The sequence below is a fragment of the Dasypus novemcinctus genome, chromosome 2 (genome assembly GCF_030445035.2).
Source record: "Dasypus novemcinctus isolate mDasNov1 chromosome 2, mDasNov1.1.hap2, whole genome shotgun sequence".
Lineage (NCBI taxonomy): Eukaryota > Metazoa > Chordata > Mammalia > Cingulata > Dasypodidae > Dasypus > Dasypus novemcinctus.
In genome coordinates this window covers 120,184,565-120,203,428 of record NC_080674.1, presented here as the reverse complement: position 1 = coordinate 120,203,428, position 18,864 = coordinate 120,184,565, and positions in this window count along the sequence as shown.

Here is an 18,864-nt window from a genome sequence, read left to right as displayed (position 1 = left end):
TAATGCTCAGAGAGGAGCAGGGTCCCCACCACCAGGGTAGCATTGGCGGTGATGGGTGATTGGAAAAGTATGTGCATAAGCTCAGGAGGAGCTTCAAGGGGCCCATGGCAAGTGGGCAGCAGTGTCACAGGTATTAGCCCAATTATGGCAATAAAGGAGCAGAGCAGGGGAAACAGGGCAGCAGTGACAAAGATGTACTCTTGTCAGATACCTGCTGGGACTTTGTGAGATAGAAGGAGATGAAAATCCAAATAGAAGCTCAAGAAAGAATGCAACAGGGAGTCACAAGCCAACAAAATCTGTATATGTCACCATTTTTCCCACTCAGCCAATATTTATTGAGCACCTATTATGTACCAGGTATTTTTCTAGAAGCTGGGGATTCAGCAGTGGAATAGAGCAGACAAAAATCCCCCCTTTCACAGAGCTTGTATTCAAGCTGGAAGAAAAACAAATGTAAATATGAAAACACAATCTATAGTGTGGTAAGTAATGATAAGTAGCCACAGATAAAGATAAAGTAGGAAAGGAGGACAGAAAGTTTGTATGTTTGTGTGTTGGGGGGGGGCCTTGCAATTGTAGATTGGAAGGCAGGGAAGACTTCAGTGATGATGTGACATTTGGTAAAATTCTAGGTGAGAGAGGGGCTTCACATATTGGGGGAGGCATGATAAGAAGATGGACTGGCAAGAGCAAAGCCTTGAGGCAGGAGAATTCCTAATTTGTACAAGGAATGGCAAGGAAGCCAATGTCATGGCTGAAGCAGCATGAACTAGGGGCAGGTAGTAGGGATGAGGTCCACGTCTGGGCAGGAGGCACAGAGGTGACTGTAAACCTTCATTTTTGTTCTGAGTGATATGGGAAGCTAAGGGAAGGCCTTCAGATAACACCTTCTGACCTACATTTTAACAGGACCACATTGCTCATCAAAATTAGGGGATCAAGGGATGAAGCAGGTAGGCTAGGTAGGAGAGAGGTGATGCTGGTAGCTGTGGAGGTGGTGAGCAGTGTCCAGATTCTGTGTCTAACTTGAAGTTAGAGTCAAAGGTTTTCCTTATGTGTTAGATGTAGGCTCAGGCTTGGAGATGTTAATTTTGGCATGTCTATTAGACAGACAAGTGTTGATCTGTGTTCGTTTGTGCCCAAGACCTGTTGAGGTTGGAGAATACTCTTAATTGGAGTGGATGAAAGAAATTTAAAAATCATTGAAAATTCTTGGAAATATCAGACAGTGAAAGCAAATTCTCACAAAGTCACGTCTCTGATGTTGCTCACTAGTTCCAGTTAGATAAATTCATGGAGGGGGAGGCTCTTGACTGGATAAGTCCCTCACAGAGTGGCAAGCCTGGTGTCTCAGGAGAAAAATGCTTTTGAGAAGCAATGCCTGGGATTTGCAACTCTCAGAAAGGAAATATCAAGACTGTGTGCATGGACAGAAATTTTCTTCTTTCTCTGTGGTGGGAATAGTTCCCCTGAAACTTGCAATGGGTAAATATACTTTAGAGAACCTCTTTGATTTCATCCTTTGAAAGTGCACCTTCAGTCATATTGTATTATTTATATTGCATAGGTTAAGAAAGTCCATGGTTCAGGATTTCTGATAAATCTTTTTTTTTAAAGATTTATTTTTTATTCCTCTCCCCTTTCACCTCTTGCCCCCTCCCCATGCACATTGTTTGCTCTCTGTGTCCATTCGCTGTGTGTTCTTCTGTGTCTGCTTGCATTCATGTCAGCGGCACCGGGACTCTATGTCTCTTTTTGTTGCATCAGCTCTCTGTGTGTGTGGCGCCACTCCTCGGCAGGCTGCACTTTCTTTGCACAGGGCGGCTCTCCTTATGGGGCACACTCCTTGTACGTGGGGTTCCCCCATGCAGGGGACACCCCTGCCTGGCACAGCATTCCTTGTACATATCAGCACTGCACATGGGCCAACTTACCACATGGGTCAGGAGGCCCTGGGTTTGAACCTTGGGCCTCCCATGTGGTAGACAGACGCTCTATCAGTTGAGCCAAATCCACTTCCCCTGATAAGTCTACTTTTATTGTTCACTCTTCTTTCCACCTTTAACTGAATCTTCCACAATTTCTTCAAACGTGAGCTGGGTAATTTATTGATATGCTTAGTGTAATATTTAGAGGGTGTCTTAGGAACAATGCAATGAGCCTGGCTCTATTAATGGTACAGGCATACAGGATGGAACAAAACAAAATTTTGGAGCCCCTTATCTAAGACAAGCACATTCCTCTGTCAGATAAATTTAAGTAGACTTTGGAAATCTAGAAGAGTTCCTGCATCCTCAGGGAACAGTTACTATTTATCCTATAGCCAAAATGTATCAGTAATATGGATTTTAAAAATTATTTTTAAATTAATTTTTAAATTAAATGTATTATTACTGATAATCCTATAAGTATGCAGAGAAAGTCTTTCTATATGATTGAATCCCAAAATGTTTACTAATCCAAAAATATTTTCCAGATCTGCTATAGGATGTAAAATTTTAACCATAAAATGAGTTAAGGCATTATTTCTAGATGACTATTATACCTCAGTTCATGCTTATTTTATTAGATACACACCTCAGGGCAAATTAGATTGTTTTATCTAGTTAGATACTAAAAATTGCACCTGGAGTAGGTGAGTTTTGAGAGTAAGAGAGTGTTGAGGGTTTCTAAATGGTGGGTCATCTGTTTAAGGTAAGGTGGTATATTTGAGAGCTGTATCTCAATGAGATGTTGCATAGTAGGAAGCAAATGGGTATTTGGAGATTAATATTTAATGGGACTGGGGCTGGCAGCAGGAGAGATAAAAATAGTGAATGATAAACTTCATGTGCTTAATAACTTTGCTTGAACCAGACTTGATAACAAACATAGTTTGCTTTAGAAGAAAATCAAATCATATCTTATATCCTCTTACATCATGCCTGCCAATGGAAATCTAGGAAGTAAAAATGGTTGGAGCATTAAATAGAGAAGCATGATTCCTGGACTTGGCAATGAATTATTAAGTGCCACTGAACATATAATGTTGAGCCAACCAGCAGGGGGTTAAGTTGGCTGGGGAGGGGGTGGGGGGTAGATATACCTGGCCATCTTGAAATAAGGGCTCCAGTTGTTTATCTTATTTTTAAAAGCCAACACCAGAGCATTCAACACTGTTAAAAGAACAAAAGGAAGTTTCTCTGGTAAAAATTCCAGGGAAGACATGTCTCTGTTTAACATTATCATTCTGTAATTTGTGTATGATATTCACTGCATCGCTAAAAGGAGCAATTGAATCACTTCTTGTGATTCAGACCTCACAGTAAGCTGGGGTCTGTACATGGTTCTTGGGTCTATTGCCAAGAGGAGGAACACAGGTGGAGACAAGTTAAGAGTGTCTGAGGGCAATCAGCAAGTGTGAGAGCGAGGGATAGCATGAGAACGTTATTGGACTGGGATAGAAGTCATACTAGAGGGAAAGGCAAGTCCATACCATTATTTAGCTCAATCTTCTCAGGGTAGAACAAATTGGTAGAGGGCGAGTGTTCTTTGGTCTCTGACGAAATCTCTACAGTCGCTTCCTGCTTGGTCCATCCTACATTGACTGAATTAGAATTCTAGAGAAACAACTTTGTCAGTTTGCTAGGAGGGTGGGGAGTTTGATATGAGAGACCTTGCAAAATATTAATTTGTCTGGATAAAATTTTCACTTTGGAGATGTTAGCTGATACTTTAAAGAGAATCTGGACCTGCTCTGTCCAGGTGGTAGCTACTAGACACAAGTGACTACTTAAATTCAGTTTCTCAATCACAGTAGCCACATTTTAATTGCTAAATAGCCTCATGTGGTTATGGCTACCATGTTAGGGCAGATATGGAGTATTTCCATCATAGTGGAAAGTTCTGGTCAACGTTGATCTGAATTATCAAGATGGCCATAGCTCGTCTGTTTATGCTAGGGAAAGGAGAGACGGAGGTGGAAGTGAGAGTGGGTGGCATGTATTGGGCACTAAAATGCATTTTCTGGCTTCCAAATTCACCAGAGCCTGGGTTATATTACCAAGTAAGTGCACATGGTTGATTTTTGTTTTTCTCACTGAAAACCTAAGAAAGGGTAATTTAACTTACTTCCTTTGAGAGGTGGTTCTACACGGATTTATTGGATGTTTTATGTACCTAAGAACCTGGGATTTCAAACTGTGAGTTGCAAACCATTGGGTTGTGAAATAGGTTTAGTGGATGTATTTGAATTAAAAATAAAATTAAAAAAGAATGATCACCATACTTTATATATAGTGAGTAAATCTTATAAATTTTGCTTAACATCTATGTTTGAGTATACTGGTTTGCCATGTAAAATGTGTATTTTACTAAAGTTTGAAAGTCAGCTCTCAAATTGAAAAACTGTGAAATAAACTATCTTATCTTAGGCCCTGAAAAAAATGGCAAACAGTATGAATGCTAAGTTAAGTTATTTATAACAGTGACTATTTATCTGGTCGTACTCTAAAGCTCTTGCAAATACGATGAAGAACAGGGCATTTTGCTTCCCTAAGAGAAGATAATGTTTAAGGAAATCATGCAATGATATAAGGGGACTTGGGTGGGTGGGTGGGATAATTATCTCATATTTTTAAATACCTAATAGCAAATGCATTTGTGAAGAACACATCTCGTAAATGTGCAATAGACATGTGGTATTCAATTACACTCCAGTACTTTATTTTCATTTTGTTTGAAACCAGTTTTAGCTCAAGAATTTTTGGTCCTATTTCCAGTGATTCTAAGTCAGGTGGTTTGTATATATTATTTGTGTCTGTAATTTCATTTTATTCGTTGGTTCATTTTTATGTATAATTAAGTGTTGGGCAAGAGTGACAGTAAGGATTTAACTTTCTAATACAAAAAGACCTATTATTTTCCCTAAAAATGCGTAGCATGTGCTTCCCAGAGCTGTGACTGGAAAGAACATTCTTCTTTTCATTCTCTAGCTGCTGGGTTTTCTGCCTTTTTTTGCCTGGGTTTTGGCCTTTTTGCCTTGTTTAAGAAGGAAATTACTGAAACATAAAGGGTTGTTTAATCTGTCCTGCTGGATCCGACCCTATACTGGCCAGAGAAAAAAGAGCCAGATAGAAAATAAGTACCAGCATTCTGTGTTGGGAGGTGCCATTTCCATGGCTGCACATTATCTACCAGCCTACAGAATTTCTAAGAGAATTTTACACACTACTCTCAGAACTTTTTTCCTCCTATGGTTGCTTGATTGCTGTGTGATGTTTGTTATTGCTATTGGAAGATAAGCTCCAGAGTGCTAGAAACCTGTCTGCCTTGTTCACTGTCTCCCTGTTCCTGGGGTGGGACTTATACCTTAAGAGGCATTTTATAGAATTGTTTAATGCAGTGCTTCTCAAAGTGAGGTTCCCAGATGAACAACCTCATGGGGAACTTGTTAGTGATGCAAATTCTAAGGACTTACCTATTGTATCAAACTCTGGGAATGGACCCAGCTGTGTTTTAACAGGCTTTCCAGGTAACTGATTTTGCACATTAAAGTTTGAGAAACTCTAATTTAATGAGTCCTTAAAGTAGAGAAGTTTGAGGGTGTTGTGGGGGTTTTTGTATGTTCTTCTCAAATGTGAGTTTTTTTGCTTAGGTTTTCATCTAAGTTCTTATAGTGGTTTAGAAAAAATGGAACTAAATTTTTTTTTAGAAATAAGCCTGTGAGCTAGACTCTTGAAAACCTTCATTTGTCAGTTTTTGAAGACTTAATTAATATGATCTGCCTTCCTTTTATTCCTGCTAAGAAAGAAATACCAAAGGTGAGAATTGTATTTGATAGTGCATGGTTAAAGTTAGGATCAATAAAAATAACTGATACCAATTTAATAATTCATATCCTGATTCAAACTATTTTAACTCGTAATTCTACTTGTAAGAATTTATCTTAAATTTACCAGGGGCAAGAGTAGAGGATGGGGAGTTAGTGCTTAATGGATACAGAGTTTCTGTTGGGAGTGATGAAAAAGTTTTGGTAATGGATAGTGATAGTGGCACAATATGGTGATTAAAATTTATATCACTGAATTATACACATACAAGTGCTTATTATGAGAAAGTCTGTGTTATATATCTGCTACCACACAAAAAATTTTAGAAATTTTAATGCAAAAATACCTATGGTAAAAAAAAAATCCAAACTTCAAATTTAAAAAGAGTAAATGATCAGAAATGCTATTATTGCCCTTATAGCATTTGATTTAATTCTTTTGCTATTATAACTTCTATTACTTATAACTATAGTGCACTCAGTAAACAAAATTGTAATATCCATATTTCGGTATATTATGTAGCCAATAAAATATTTTTGAAGACTTTTAAGTGACATGGTAAAAGCTTAATATACTAAATTAACAAAGTAGTTCACAAAAATATTATGTATTATGAAATATGTATGTGTAAATAAAGTGGTATGGATAAAAAGGAACTATACCATAATAGTAACATATTCTGGGCTGGTATAATTATTAGAGTGTTGATTTTCTTAAATTTCTCTGAATTTTTAATTCATTTATAAGGAATATATTTTATAATCAGAACATATCATTTGTATTTAGATTATAAAGTAATAAAATTAAACGGAAAAAACTTAAACCATTGTTCTACTCTGCTAATATATGTTCACATGTCCATCTTTCCATCTATTTTTAGCCCATATGTGCCTGTGTTTTATGAGATTGGATTGATCAATCATATTTCATCATTTCATAAAAAGCCCTAATCAGGGAGACCTGAAACTTTTTGTCAATTCTTAACGTTTTCTTTCCCAAACTAATGTTTCAGGATTGTAAATAACCTTGATGCAGTTAGAATAATTTCAGGACACTTTGTGCCCTGAAATTTATTTAAAAAGAAGTATTTCAGAAAATACTTTTCATGCAAGATTGCTTCTGGGAGTGACTCAGGAGTAGCAGAACAGGGGTCTGAAGTAGTGAAGCCAACTTTCCCAATACAGAAGATGAGAGCAGTTCATGGGAAGTAACGGAAAGTAGGAGAGACTGCCAAGATCAAGAGAGAGTCTTGAAGCTTGAGCTGCCCTTCCCTGAGGGTGGGACTTGGCCTCGGCTGTACAAACAGTGGGTACCAGTTATGCCCCAAGAGCCAGGCAAGTCACTGTCTTTGTTTTAAGGAAACAATCTATTGGTTATATTTCCTCTTTCTTTTGAGTGAAAATAACTCAGGAAAAAAGAAAATGATGTTTGACTCTATAGTTCTGAGTAGTAGAAACAGATTTAGCCCATTTCGAATCTATGAGAATAAATGCAGGGGTAGCACTCCAGAATTTTTCCTTGGAAGCTGCAAGCTCCTGAGATCTTGGCTCACTACCTGGAAAGTGCATACCTTTCCGTTAGCACATAGCACAATGGGCATAATATTTTGCAGTTTCATTTTTTCATATTTAAATCTTTGATCCGTTTGGAATTTTCACTAGTAAAAAGTGAGACAGCTAACATTTTATTATTTTAAAATAATTGACTTGAAACGCCAAATTTATCATATATTTAAATTCTTTTATATATTTGGGCCTATTTCTGAATTGTTAATCTCTTTGTGTAGCAGTACCAACCATTCTATTTGTGATAACTCTATATGCTTCATTCTCTGGTGAGGCTAGTCCCCTATCAATACTCTTATTTTTCTGTTTTGTTTTGTTTGTTTTTGAGGCAATTTTTTATTGTTTTTTTTTAATATATGCTCTTTTTTAAAAAAGATTTATTTATGCCCTTTTTTTTCCTCAAAGATTTATTTATTTATTTATTTTTCTCCCCTCCTCCCCGCACCACCCCGGTTGTCTGTTCTCTGTGTCTATTTGCTGTGTCCTCTTTGTCTGCTTCTGTTGTCGTCAGCAGCACGGGAATCTGTGTTTCTTTTTGTTGAGTCACCTTGTTGTGTCAGCTCTCCATGTGTGTGTGTGGTGCCATTCCTGGGCAGGCTGCACTTTCTTTCACACTGGGCGGCTCTCCTTATGCAGCGAACTCCTTGCACGTGGGGCTCCCCTACGCGGGGGACACCGCTGCGTGGCAGGGCACTCCTTGCGCACATCAGCACTGCACATGGGCCAGCTCCACACGGGTCAAGGAGGCCCAGGGTTTGAACCGTAGACCTCCCATGTGGTAGATAGATGCCCTAACCACTGGGCCAAGTCCACCGCCTATATATGCTCTTAAGTGTTAAGTTGTCCAACTTAAAAAAAATACTAATGAGAAAATTGTCATCTTTAAAACTGAGTATTCTTAGTCAAGAATAAGGTATGTCTATTTATTTGTCATCCTACATGTTCTTCTTTAGTATTTTCTCTTCTTCATATATAACTGGTACATTTCCTGCAATTTTCATATCCATGCATTTTCTTTTTGTAGATACTATAAATGAGATTTTAAACATTTTTCTCTGTTTAGTGTTTTTATATAAGAAGTCTATTGATATATGTATATTAATATAATCAGACATACTACTGAATTCTATTTCCACTTCTAGTCATCTGATTTTCCTAGGGTTTACACACATGCACATGTATGTTCTAAAATGTTGAATATTTAACTCTCTATTCCAATTGTTATCTCTTATTTTATTCTCTCGACAAATTTAATTGGTGAGTACTTCTAAAGCAGTGTTAAATAGTGATGATAATGCGTATCTTTTTTTAAAAAAACTGACATTAATATAACTGCTTCTAATAATTGTTATGATTATGATAATTAATAACACCAAACACATGTATAGTACTTTGTTCCAGAAATTCTGTTTTATATACATTAGCTTGCTATTCACACTGGCTGACTTTAGACCTGACATACATATTTTATCATGCAATGGAGTTTCCATATCTGTATATTTTGTTAAAGTTAAAATTTTTCATTCCAAATTTTAAAAATTAAATCCATTTTGGCATCTTTATAGCTCATTATATATGGTGCTTTTCTCTTTTGACTTATTGATACAGTGAATTATGTTAATAGATTTCTTAATATTGACTCATCTTGGCATGGTTAGTGAAACATTTTTACTGTGATTCTGGATTCTATTTGCTTATATTTTTTATAGTTTTTGCATTAATATTCATGAGTCAGATTAGACTATAGTTTCTTTTTTTGCTATATTTATCAGATTTTTGTATTTCTATCATGCTGGCTTTTGAAAAAATTGGTATTTTGTGTTCTTTCCATCTGTGCTGGAAAATTTTAAAATTTTAAACAATTGAGTCTATCCTTGAAGATTTTATAGAATTCACCTGTGAAATCTGCACATGTGCTTTGTGTGAAGTTATTTGGTAATGTTTTTTAAAATTGTTTTCCATCTCTAGAGTCAGTTTTAGTAATGTAAATTGTCCTTTCCCTTCCTTTTCCTTGCATAGACTCTGATAAAGTATTCTCTCAAAATTATTTTAATTTTTCCTCTACTTCATATGTAATTGCATGGTCATAGTTTTCTGTGCTCTTCGTCTTTCTACTCCTCCATGCTTCTAAATTAGGTTAGATAGTAGCTTATTTATTCAACTGCTTTCCCCCACCCCAAACCCTCTACTTTAGATTTAATTCATTAGTTTTACCCATTTGAAAAACATTTCTATATATCTTTTTGTTAGCACATTTTTATAAAAGCCTTTCCAAAATATTGACTTTGTTCTTGTCAAGGACTCGGGATCTTTAATGTAGCTTTGTTTTCTAGATGAAGAAGATAATAGAAAAGTGTGTAAGGTTATCAGCCTAACTATATCACAGTGCAGAGTTTAGAGGTGATGAGATCACTTAGCAGGGGAAATGCATTTGGCATTAAAGAGCTATTGCTGCTCTTGTGACCAGAGGCCTTTAGGTTTTATAGGTGCTTCCACCTTGCTTAGTCAGCAGGACTTCAAAGATATAAAAGGACTTATAGCTCTTTTGATTCTATGTTGATCTTGAGCAAATTTTACTTCTATTGACTGCCTATCCCTACCCTTTGCTCAAGCTTAGGACCATGCTAAGAAATGCTGATTATTTACTTTCTGTAACAGGTATGGACAGACACAGTAGGCAGAGAAAACCTTTGCTTCATGGCCTGATTCTACCACCTGGGCTGAGGTCCTTCCAGAAGAATCATCATCTGTAGTCATTTCCTCAAAAGATATGCTAAAACCCCTGGATGTTTCAGGAAGTGGAGGGAGGAGCACTGTCTCCCATTTATTCACCAGTATCTATAAAACTGGTTTCTGAGCAGATACATATTAAGTAAATTGGTATCAGCTAGTGAGACCTAGAGGATGGAACCCCAGGCTCAGGACCCAGGTGTTTTCATGGGGTGCAGGGATTTGTACAAGACTGCAAAAGTTTTTAAAAAGCAGCTTGGGGAGCAGATGTAGCTTAGTGGTTGAGCGCCTGCTTCCCATTTATGAGCTCCTCAGTTCAATCCCAGGTACCTCCTAAAAAAATAAAATAAAAAATAAAAATAAAAGAAGCTTATCTGGGATATAGGAGGAAGTACTAACAACAGTGGTCTCACCAGAGGGGTGCATGCAAGATGATACTCTGGCATTCAGGAAGAGAATATTGAAGCCTCTATTGTACCTCCTCTTTAAGTATTCCCATAAATGTAAAGGTTTAAAAATCCATACATTAGTAAGAGAGTTTTAAAATTTGTATATATGTATGTATACATAAGTGTCTACATACATATGTGTATATATACATGTACATATGCTTCATATGTTTTTGGATTTAATGAAATTTATATTCACCAACAGAGTGTAGGTAAGTAACCATGCAACTCAAGTACTAGGGAACAAACATTTTTTTTCTTAAGTCCTTAATGTGTTTCTATTGGGGAAATTAATTTAAATATTTAGGTTTTAGGAATATAATTTAGAAGCAGCTATTTTTTTTTAAGCCTCTATGGAAAAAGCCTAAATAGGAAAACTCTTTATTAGAAGATTCTTTAAATCACAAATCAAGGGGGGTCACCGATATCAGGACCAAGAGGAGGTATTTAAAGGCCATTTAGGGTCATAGGTTTTGGTTGAAAAGATAAAAGGCACATTTCAGCAAATTGTCAATCCTTAGAGCAGGGGTTCTTAACCAGGGGTTAAAGATTTCAGAGAGTCTGTGAGCTTGAATTGAAAAATTTTTAAAAACCCACATTATTCTTGTGGGGATGTGTTGGTGTGGGTATGATATATTTATTAAATAATAAACAGTGTAGTGTGGACTTAGTATGATTTTTGTTCTGATGTAGTGTATTCTGAGTTCAGTGAATAACTAAATGCAAAAAGGTTGGTAAGGATGGTGGAGGTTTTATGACACTGTGGGAAAACCTGAATTTCTAAATGTTTGCCAAAAATGACCATTTGAACTGATGTTGAACTGTGTTAGATTATCAGGTATTGAAATTATGGGAAAGTTGTAAAACATAATTTTGAATAATCCTAAAATTTAATTTAAAGATATGCCAATGTCAAACGTCATAAAATTATCTGCCGCTACATTCTGAGAAGGAGTCTGTGGTTTTCACCTGACTGGCAAAGGGGTCTGTGGAACAAAAAAGGATAAGCCTGCCTAAGAGGATGGCTAAGTGGGTAAAACAGAAGTTGCAAGCAGTAGTTCTCAAGCATGGCTCATCCCTGTAGTCATTTAGGGGACAAAAACCACAGATGCAGGCATCCTAGTTCCTCGGGGATTTTGATGATTTGGATACCACATTTAAAATGTGTTTAAGGCAAGAGGTGGGAAGTTATGGATGTTTGGTCTCCTTTTAGGGTCCTGAAGTTCTCTCTGGCTCTGGCCTGTCTGTTCCTGCTTTTGGTCTTTGGGTCCTCCATAGGAGGGGGGCCAAGGGAGTAAAGAATTCCCCACCTGGTCTCCAGATCCATCCCCTCACCTTCTAGGGACCTCTCTGCATCTAGCTGTGCCCCTTCCCTCCTGTGTCTTTAACATCTCCCCTTGCTGTAAATACGCTCATGTGTCTCATATTTAAAATAAACCTCTGCGCACAAGACCTGTAGCTGTCTGCAGCCACTACCTTATCTTCTCTCCTTCACAGCTAAGTGTTCTACAAGGTTGCATACAGTTGCTGCTTTGGTTGGTCATCTCTTAGCCCTCGTGCTCCTCTACTAGTCATGTCCTTCATTACCAATACTCTCCTCACCTGAAACACACATGAAATCCAAAACGCTTTATTGGAGTAGTTTTCACTGAGGTTGTCTACTTGCTCCTTCATTCTTGTTGCTCCAAGCCTATCTTCACTGAAGTTGAACTCTTGGCATTACAGTCCCAACCACAAACCCACCTCTAATCCCCTGGATTTAGAATTTTATCTTAATCCCATTTCATTTCCTGACTGCCTCTAAATTCCTGGTTCTCATTCTTCCTCTCCTGCCTCAGGCAGGAGTCCTTGCCCCTCCCAAACCTGAAGAACCCCCCTGCCAGATAAATAACTAGATCTCTGGGCCAGCCAGGCCTCATCTTACTGTGAAGGAGTTTGAACATTAGCATTGAATTTAAGTGATTTTCTTTTATCTCAAACTCCCATTTTCAGTCATAATTAGAAACAGATATATGCAGAACAAAAATAGTGGTGATGATTTTAAGGTTTTGATGGAATTATCAGTTAGTACAGGGTGTCTCAAAGACAAATCTTTCTTTAATGCAAGAGGAATGATGATATATCCTTAGCAGCTGGTGTGGTTCCGGAAGGCTCTAAGATAGCAGTGATTACCCAAGTAGTATCACTACTTTCTCCTGTTGAGAACTCTTTGGAGGGTGTCCTGAGTATAATGCTCAGAAACATCATCAAGACCTGTTGCTATGTGAGGAGTCCCAAGAGGCACTTGGACTTCACAATATTTAACAGCATATGAGTAGGACTAATGGCTGTAATTACCAATGGACTCAAGAAGGAAAATCAAAAGCCTCAGTGAAGAGCAAGGAAATGACTGTACTTTGCGCAGCAAGTGTCATATGAGAGGAGGGGAGGCCAAATTACTGCTGAAAACCCTGTGTGAGGAGTTAAAGAAATAGTTCCTCAATTGGTCTTGTCAGGGCTTATTTCACCATCTCAAAAGTCTCTCTTCTTTTTGTGTTGCGTGCTTAGATTTCACTGTTAAGTACAAAGGAAAATCACTTAGGGCAATAATAAGCTAACATTTGTTGAGAATTTATTTATAATAACCCATGTGGATGGATGAACTAATATACTTTACAATAACTCTGTAAAGTGGGGAACATTACACACTTTCACAGGCACGTAAACCAAGGCTTAGGGATGATGAGTGATTTGTGTAAGTCAGTCAATAATTGGCAGAGCCCAGCATTGGCTATAGGAAGTCTAATTCTTTTTTTTTTTTTTTTTAATATTTATTTATTATTATTATTTTAAATTACATTAAAAAAATATATGAGGTCCCATTCAACCCCACCGCCCCCGCCCCCCACTCCCCCCACAGCAACACTCTCTCCCATCATCGTGATACATCCATTGCACCTGGTAAGTTCATCTCTGAGCATCACTGCACCCCATAGTCAATGGTCCACATCATAGCCCGGAAGTCTAATTCTTGAACCTACATTTTTGCTTTTCTAACACTCCAACTTGAATCCATGTTTGACTACCTCTTGGGCTGCCCAGGTCTGAGAGGTAAGTGGAAATGAGGTCTTTGGCTCAGCTCTGCTGAGAAAGAAGAAAAGCCATTTTGCCAAGGTGGTGGTCGATGACTGAAGTCCAGGCCTTGGGTGGTTCGTGGTAAGGGTGAAAGCTAGGATGGGAGTAGATCAAGAAATATAATGGATTTGGACCCTGCAGAAAGGATACTGGAGTTATCCTCTCACCCAGTGACTTGCTGTGACAAGGAGGGACAGGAATGTGAGGACCAAATGGTGATGGGGACAGAGTGAGAAAAGCCCACCAGAGGGAAAACAAAATCAATGACAGAATAGTTGTAAAAGGACAGGTTATTCAGCCAAACGCTGCAGAACTCAGAGAAAGTGGTGGCTTCATGGAAACAAGGAGACAGAATCTCCTCAGAGGCTGATGTGAGCCCTCATGGTGACCTGACTTCAGTACTGGCTTGTCCCAAGCAGAAAGGATGGAATACCAAAAAGTTTGAAAATGTGGGTGGAGGAAAATTTAGAAGATATTTCTACATACTTTTATTGTAAAATTTCTGTTTCTTAGGCTTTTAAAGTCAATCTTGAAAAAAACTTTTGAAATAGAATTGTGGTCCCAAACTTTTTTCTCCACCAGAACTTTTCAATATTATTCACTTTAGGGGCTCTAATTTCTTCTGATATCAAGATCCTGTGGTTTTGCAACTAAAGATTGGCACGAGGCACATGGGGACCTATGTAGGTCATGTTTCATGATTAATGTATTTTACCCTCAGGATAGTAATAGCTTCTTTTTCACTTATAATCAGATTTTTAAAAATCTATTAATGACCTTTTAATCTACTTTCACATAAAGTAAGACTTCTCCTCTGGGAATGACAATTCTCTAATAGACTTAGATATTTAAGCTCTTTATAGAGAAATATATTTTATTTGTGGGGATTTGGGGAGAGCACTTCATACAGAGTTTCCTCATGTTTGGAAAAATGCGTAGTTTGGCCCATTTTCAAGTAATGAGAACTCTAAATAGAATCACGCTTTTTTTAAAACTTGCTGGTTAAAAAAATTAGCTTGCTCAGAAATGAAAAATGTAAATGGAAATAAAAATAGGAACGCAAATGAGTCCCAGATTTAGCAAAGATGACAGCCCTCTTTAATACAGCCATCCTAAACCACCCTTTGCAAACTCTTCTCTGTTATATATTTTTAATGGAAAGCAGCTGCCTTGGAAGGCATTGTTTACAATGGATCTCTATCATAGTTCTGCATTGTAGCTATAAATAATGTCAAAATGTTCTATCCAGCAGCCTAAATGCTGATGCCACCCATTCATACCAGATGAGGTTATATTATTCTCCCCAAACATATTCATTATCATCTCATGCTGTTCCCATCCTTGAGGGTAATGATGACCCTTTGACACCATTCATCACTGCCTGTGATTGTTTGCAGCTGAGACTGTTGGCCTGTGGATTCACTTCCACCCAGCCTCTCTGTTGTCCAGTTATATCATGTCTGCTTTGCCTTCCTTATGATCTCTTTCTTCAGAAGATTTTTATCTGTTTCTCCCATATGGTCTTGTGGCTGTAAAAGCAGAAGAAACATAAGGTACATTTCTTTTAAGTATGAAGCATAACCATGTAAGAGGACAAGATAACCAGGTAAGGTAGGAGTCACTAATGGAAGGTATAGGAAGGATCCTCAAAGATGAGAGGAAACTCAGGGAAAACTGAAGGGGGATATTTAATATTTCTGGGAAATGCTAAAATAAGTGGAGATGGATTAGTCAGTGTTATTTATCCTGGGATGATTATCTCCAGAAGGTTTGCTGGGAGTTGGGGGATTGTGAAGTTTCAATGCATATGTGTTTTTCTGGGGAGGGTTTTGGTTTTTTTTTCCATTTTGTTTGATTCCTAAAAAAGTTATACATCACATATATCAAAGATAATAAATAAATACAAACAGCACTAGGAAACAGAAAGGAACCTTCAATGCAACAGAACTTGAGGAATACTTGAAAGAAAGAATGCAGAAGAAATAGAGTTGATGGGGTAAACTCAGTTCTTGACAGGTATAGGAGGTATCTACTATATCTGGAAACAAATTTGGAGGTTCTCTAAATTCAGAGTTTGGGTTATTAGTACTGAAGGGAGTCCTAAGGCAGTTACCAGGGGACTGGTTTTGGATCAGCTGGTAACCTGCCTCCACTCACAGTAGAAAGAGGAGGGACCCTTTCATTTTCATTCAGTAGATTAGCCACTTGCACACTCCATACCTTTCTCCAATCATTGGAGAAAGCTGTGGTAAAAAAAAAAAAAAGATAATATCCACAAAAAGGCTAACTGTGAATCAAGCCCAAAGATATGCTAGCAACCCCAGGTCACCAAATAATTGAATCAATAGCACTGACTTAACAGAGGACTTGAATTTATAGTGGATTTTAAAAGTGTATTTACCATGTTGTGGAAGATGGACTATGGTTAACAGTGCAAGTATGAGAGTGTTCTCTCATGAACTATAACAAATTACAATACTAATACAATACATCATGTTGATAATAGGGAGTATATGGAAAAATACACCAAGAGTACACAATGGACCATGGTGGTGATAGTCTGATCATGTTCTTTCATAATCTGTAACAAATATTCCCTAACAATGTAAGGTTTTGATGGAGAGGTGATATATGGGAATTATGCACATTATGCATGATTATTTTGTAAGCTCACAATTCCTCCAATAAAAAATTAACACAATAGAAAAAACTTAAAAGGTAAAATACAATGAAAGAGAAAAAAAGTATATTTACTTTTTTTATATAAAAGTAATATTATATATTACAGTATAATAAAATCCTTAGAGACCTTGGGAGTAGGGAATAAGAGTATCCAAATTATTGAGATATAAACTGCTGGAAACCTGCATAACAAAAGAAAAAAATTTTGACCAGAAATATGGAGCAGAAGAATTTTCTCAGAACTAGTACAAAAAGATCAATGACTGAAAAGAGAGGAAGAAATGTGTGATAGTTAATTTCATGTGTCAACTTACCTTCATTGTGGTGTCTAGTCATTTGGTCAAACAAGCACTGACTTGTGAGGGTATTTTAAGGATGGATTCGCATCTCTAGTAAGTTGAGTGCATCAACAATGAATGGAGACTTTCATCTAATCAGTTGGAGATTTTAAAGCTAGAATTGAGGATTTCAGAAGTCAGAAGAACTTTTACCTGTAGTTCAGCCTGCCAGGTTCTCCTGGGGAATTCAACTTCACTTTCATAGGAGTTTCCAACTTGAGACCTGCTGTTGGAATTTGGGCTTACCAATCTCCATGGTAGTATAACCAATTCCTATAATCAATCTCTTAATATTTACATTATATATATCTGGTTGGTTCTGTAAAGATTTAAAAAAAAGTTAAACTGAGAAGTTTCAAAATCTGATAGGAAATCCTGAAAAAGAAAATGGAGGGAAGCAAATACACCAAGAAATAACAGAAAATAATTTCTGATGACTTAGAAGTTGCGATCCTAGGTTGAATGGGCAGATGGAGGCCTGGCAAAATGAGTGATACAAGATCCATACCTAGACATACTAGGGAGATCTTTTAGTGCACCAAGCATTAACAGACGCTTCAAAAGAAAGTGACAAAAAAGATATCTTTATAGGAAAATGAATTGGATTGATATTAGGCTTCTCAATGGAAACATTAGATGCAGGAAGGCAAGGGTTTTGAATCCAGATTTCTGTGTTCAGCTAACCTCTTACTCATCTGTGAGGACAAATTCTTTTTTCTGATAAAGAATAAAAAGTTCATCACCTACAAATCCCAGTGAGAGGAAAAACCAGTTCATATTCCAGAAAAAACATACTTGAAAGAAACCATGAAGTGTAGAAAAGTCACAATGAGAAAGATTCCAAGAAAATAATACTGTAGTTATATCTAAATGATTGCTTATTAGAAGAAAAATCTGTATTACCTTAATGTGGAATTATGAGAAGGGAATGAAATGAGCTAACATTTATTCCTGCATCAAAGAAATAATGTATAAATTAATTAACTCTACATTAATATTAATGATAAAGAAGTATAAATACCTGTGTACAAATAGAAGCTGGTAGAGCAAAATATTAGACAAAAATGGAATTCAAGATAAAAAGCATTAAAAGGTACATAGATGTAATCCACTGAGAAAATACATGAAAGATGTATAAAGCCAAAACTGATAAAAAAAATGCAAGGAAAAATGGAAAAACTCATAAAGTGGAAGACATTTTTAAAACCTTGCTCAGAAATTGATAGATCAAGTAGATAAATTAAGAACACAGTGATATAAACCACAAATTTGATCTGATATGAGAGTTTATTGCAGAGTCTTTGCAACATTCATGTCATATTCACAGAAAAACATGAATAAAAAGTGACTGAAACTAAATGAGAAGTTATTTAGAGATGAATTATAATGAAAGAATTCTGATAGAAATGGAAATGTACACTAATGAAGTTGATGTGGGAGGAGTGGGGGGTATGGAGAGTAGGGTATATGGGAACCTCATATTTTCTAATGTAGCATTTTACATGATTTATGTATCTTAAAAATAAAACATTAGGAACAAGGTAAAAAAATGAAGAAATATAAAGATAAAACCATGAATTAATAAAAAACAAAATGTCGACTATCAAAGTATAAGAATTTTTTCCTTGACTAGAAAATAGAAAATTTCTGGACAAGCCTGATTAGAAATAAAATAAAGAGCCAAAATCTTTGTAGGAACTAAAAAAGAGGTAGTATTATGGACTTAAGTAAGGTCAGAAGAAAAGAGCATATTTTGCATTTTACTGTTAAGCTTTAAATTCTAGATGAAATGGATGAATCCCTAAAATGTATAAAGTGACTCGAATATATGACGCCAATATACAAATTGACTCAAGCAGCAAGATATCTGAATAGAGCAATAAGCATCAAATTGAAAAGATAATTTTAAAAATGTATCCCTCCAAAAGACAATCTTTACTTTTACAGCAAAAAAAAATTATCAGGAAAGACTAATAATCAGTGATTTAATTACAAGCATAGTAAGTGTTATAAATGGAGAGGTATGATATACTATTCTGTTTTAATGGTTTACTAAAAAATATGCAAAAAGATTAAATGGACTCATCTTTTCTGCTTTTTTTAGGAAACTCTCGACAATAAAATTGTTTTGCATTTATCTATCCCAAAATACTTGATTTTATAAAGCAAGTAT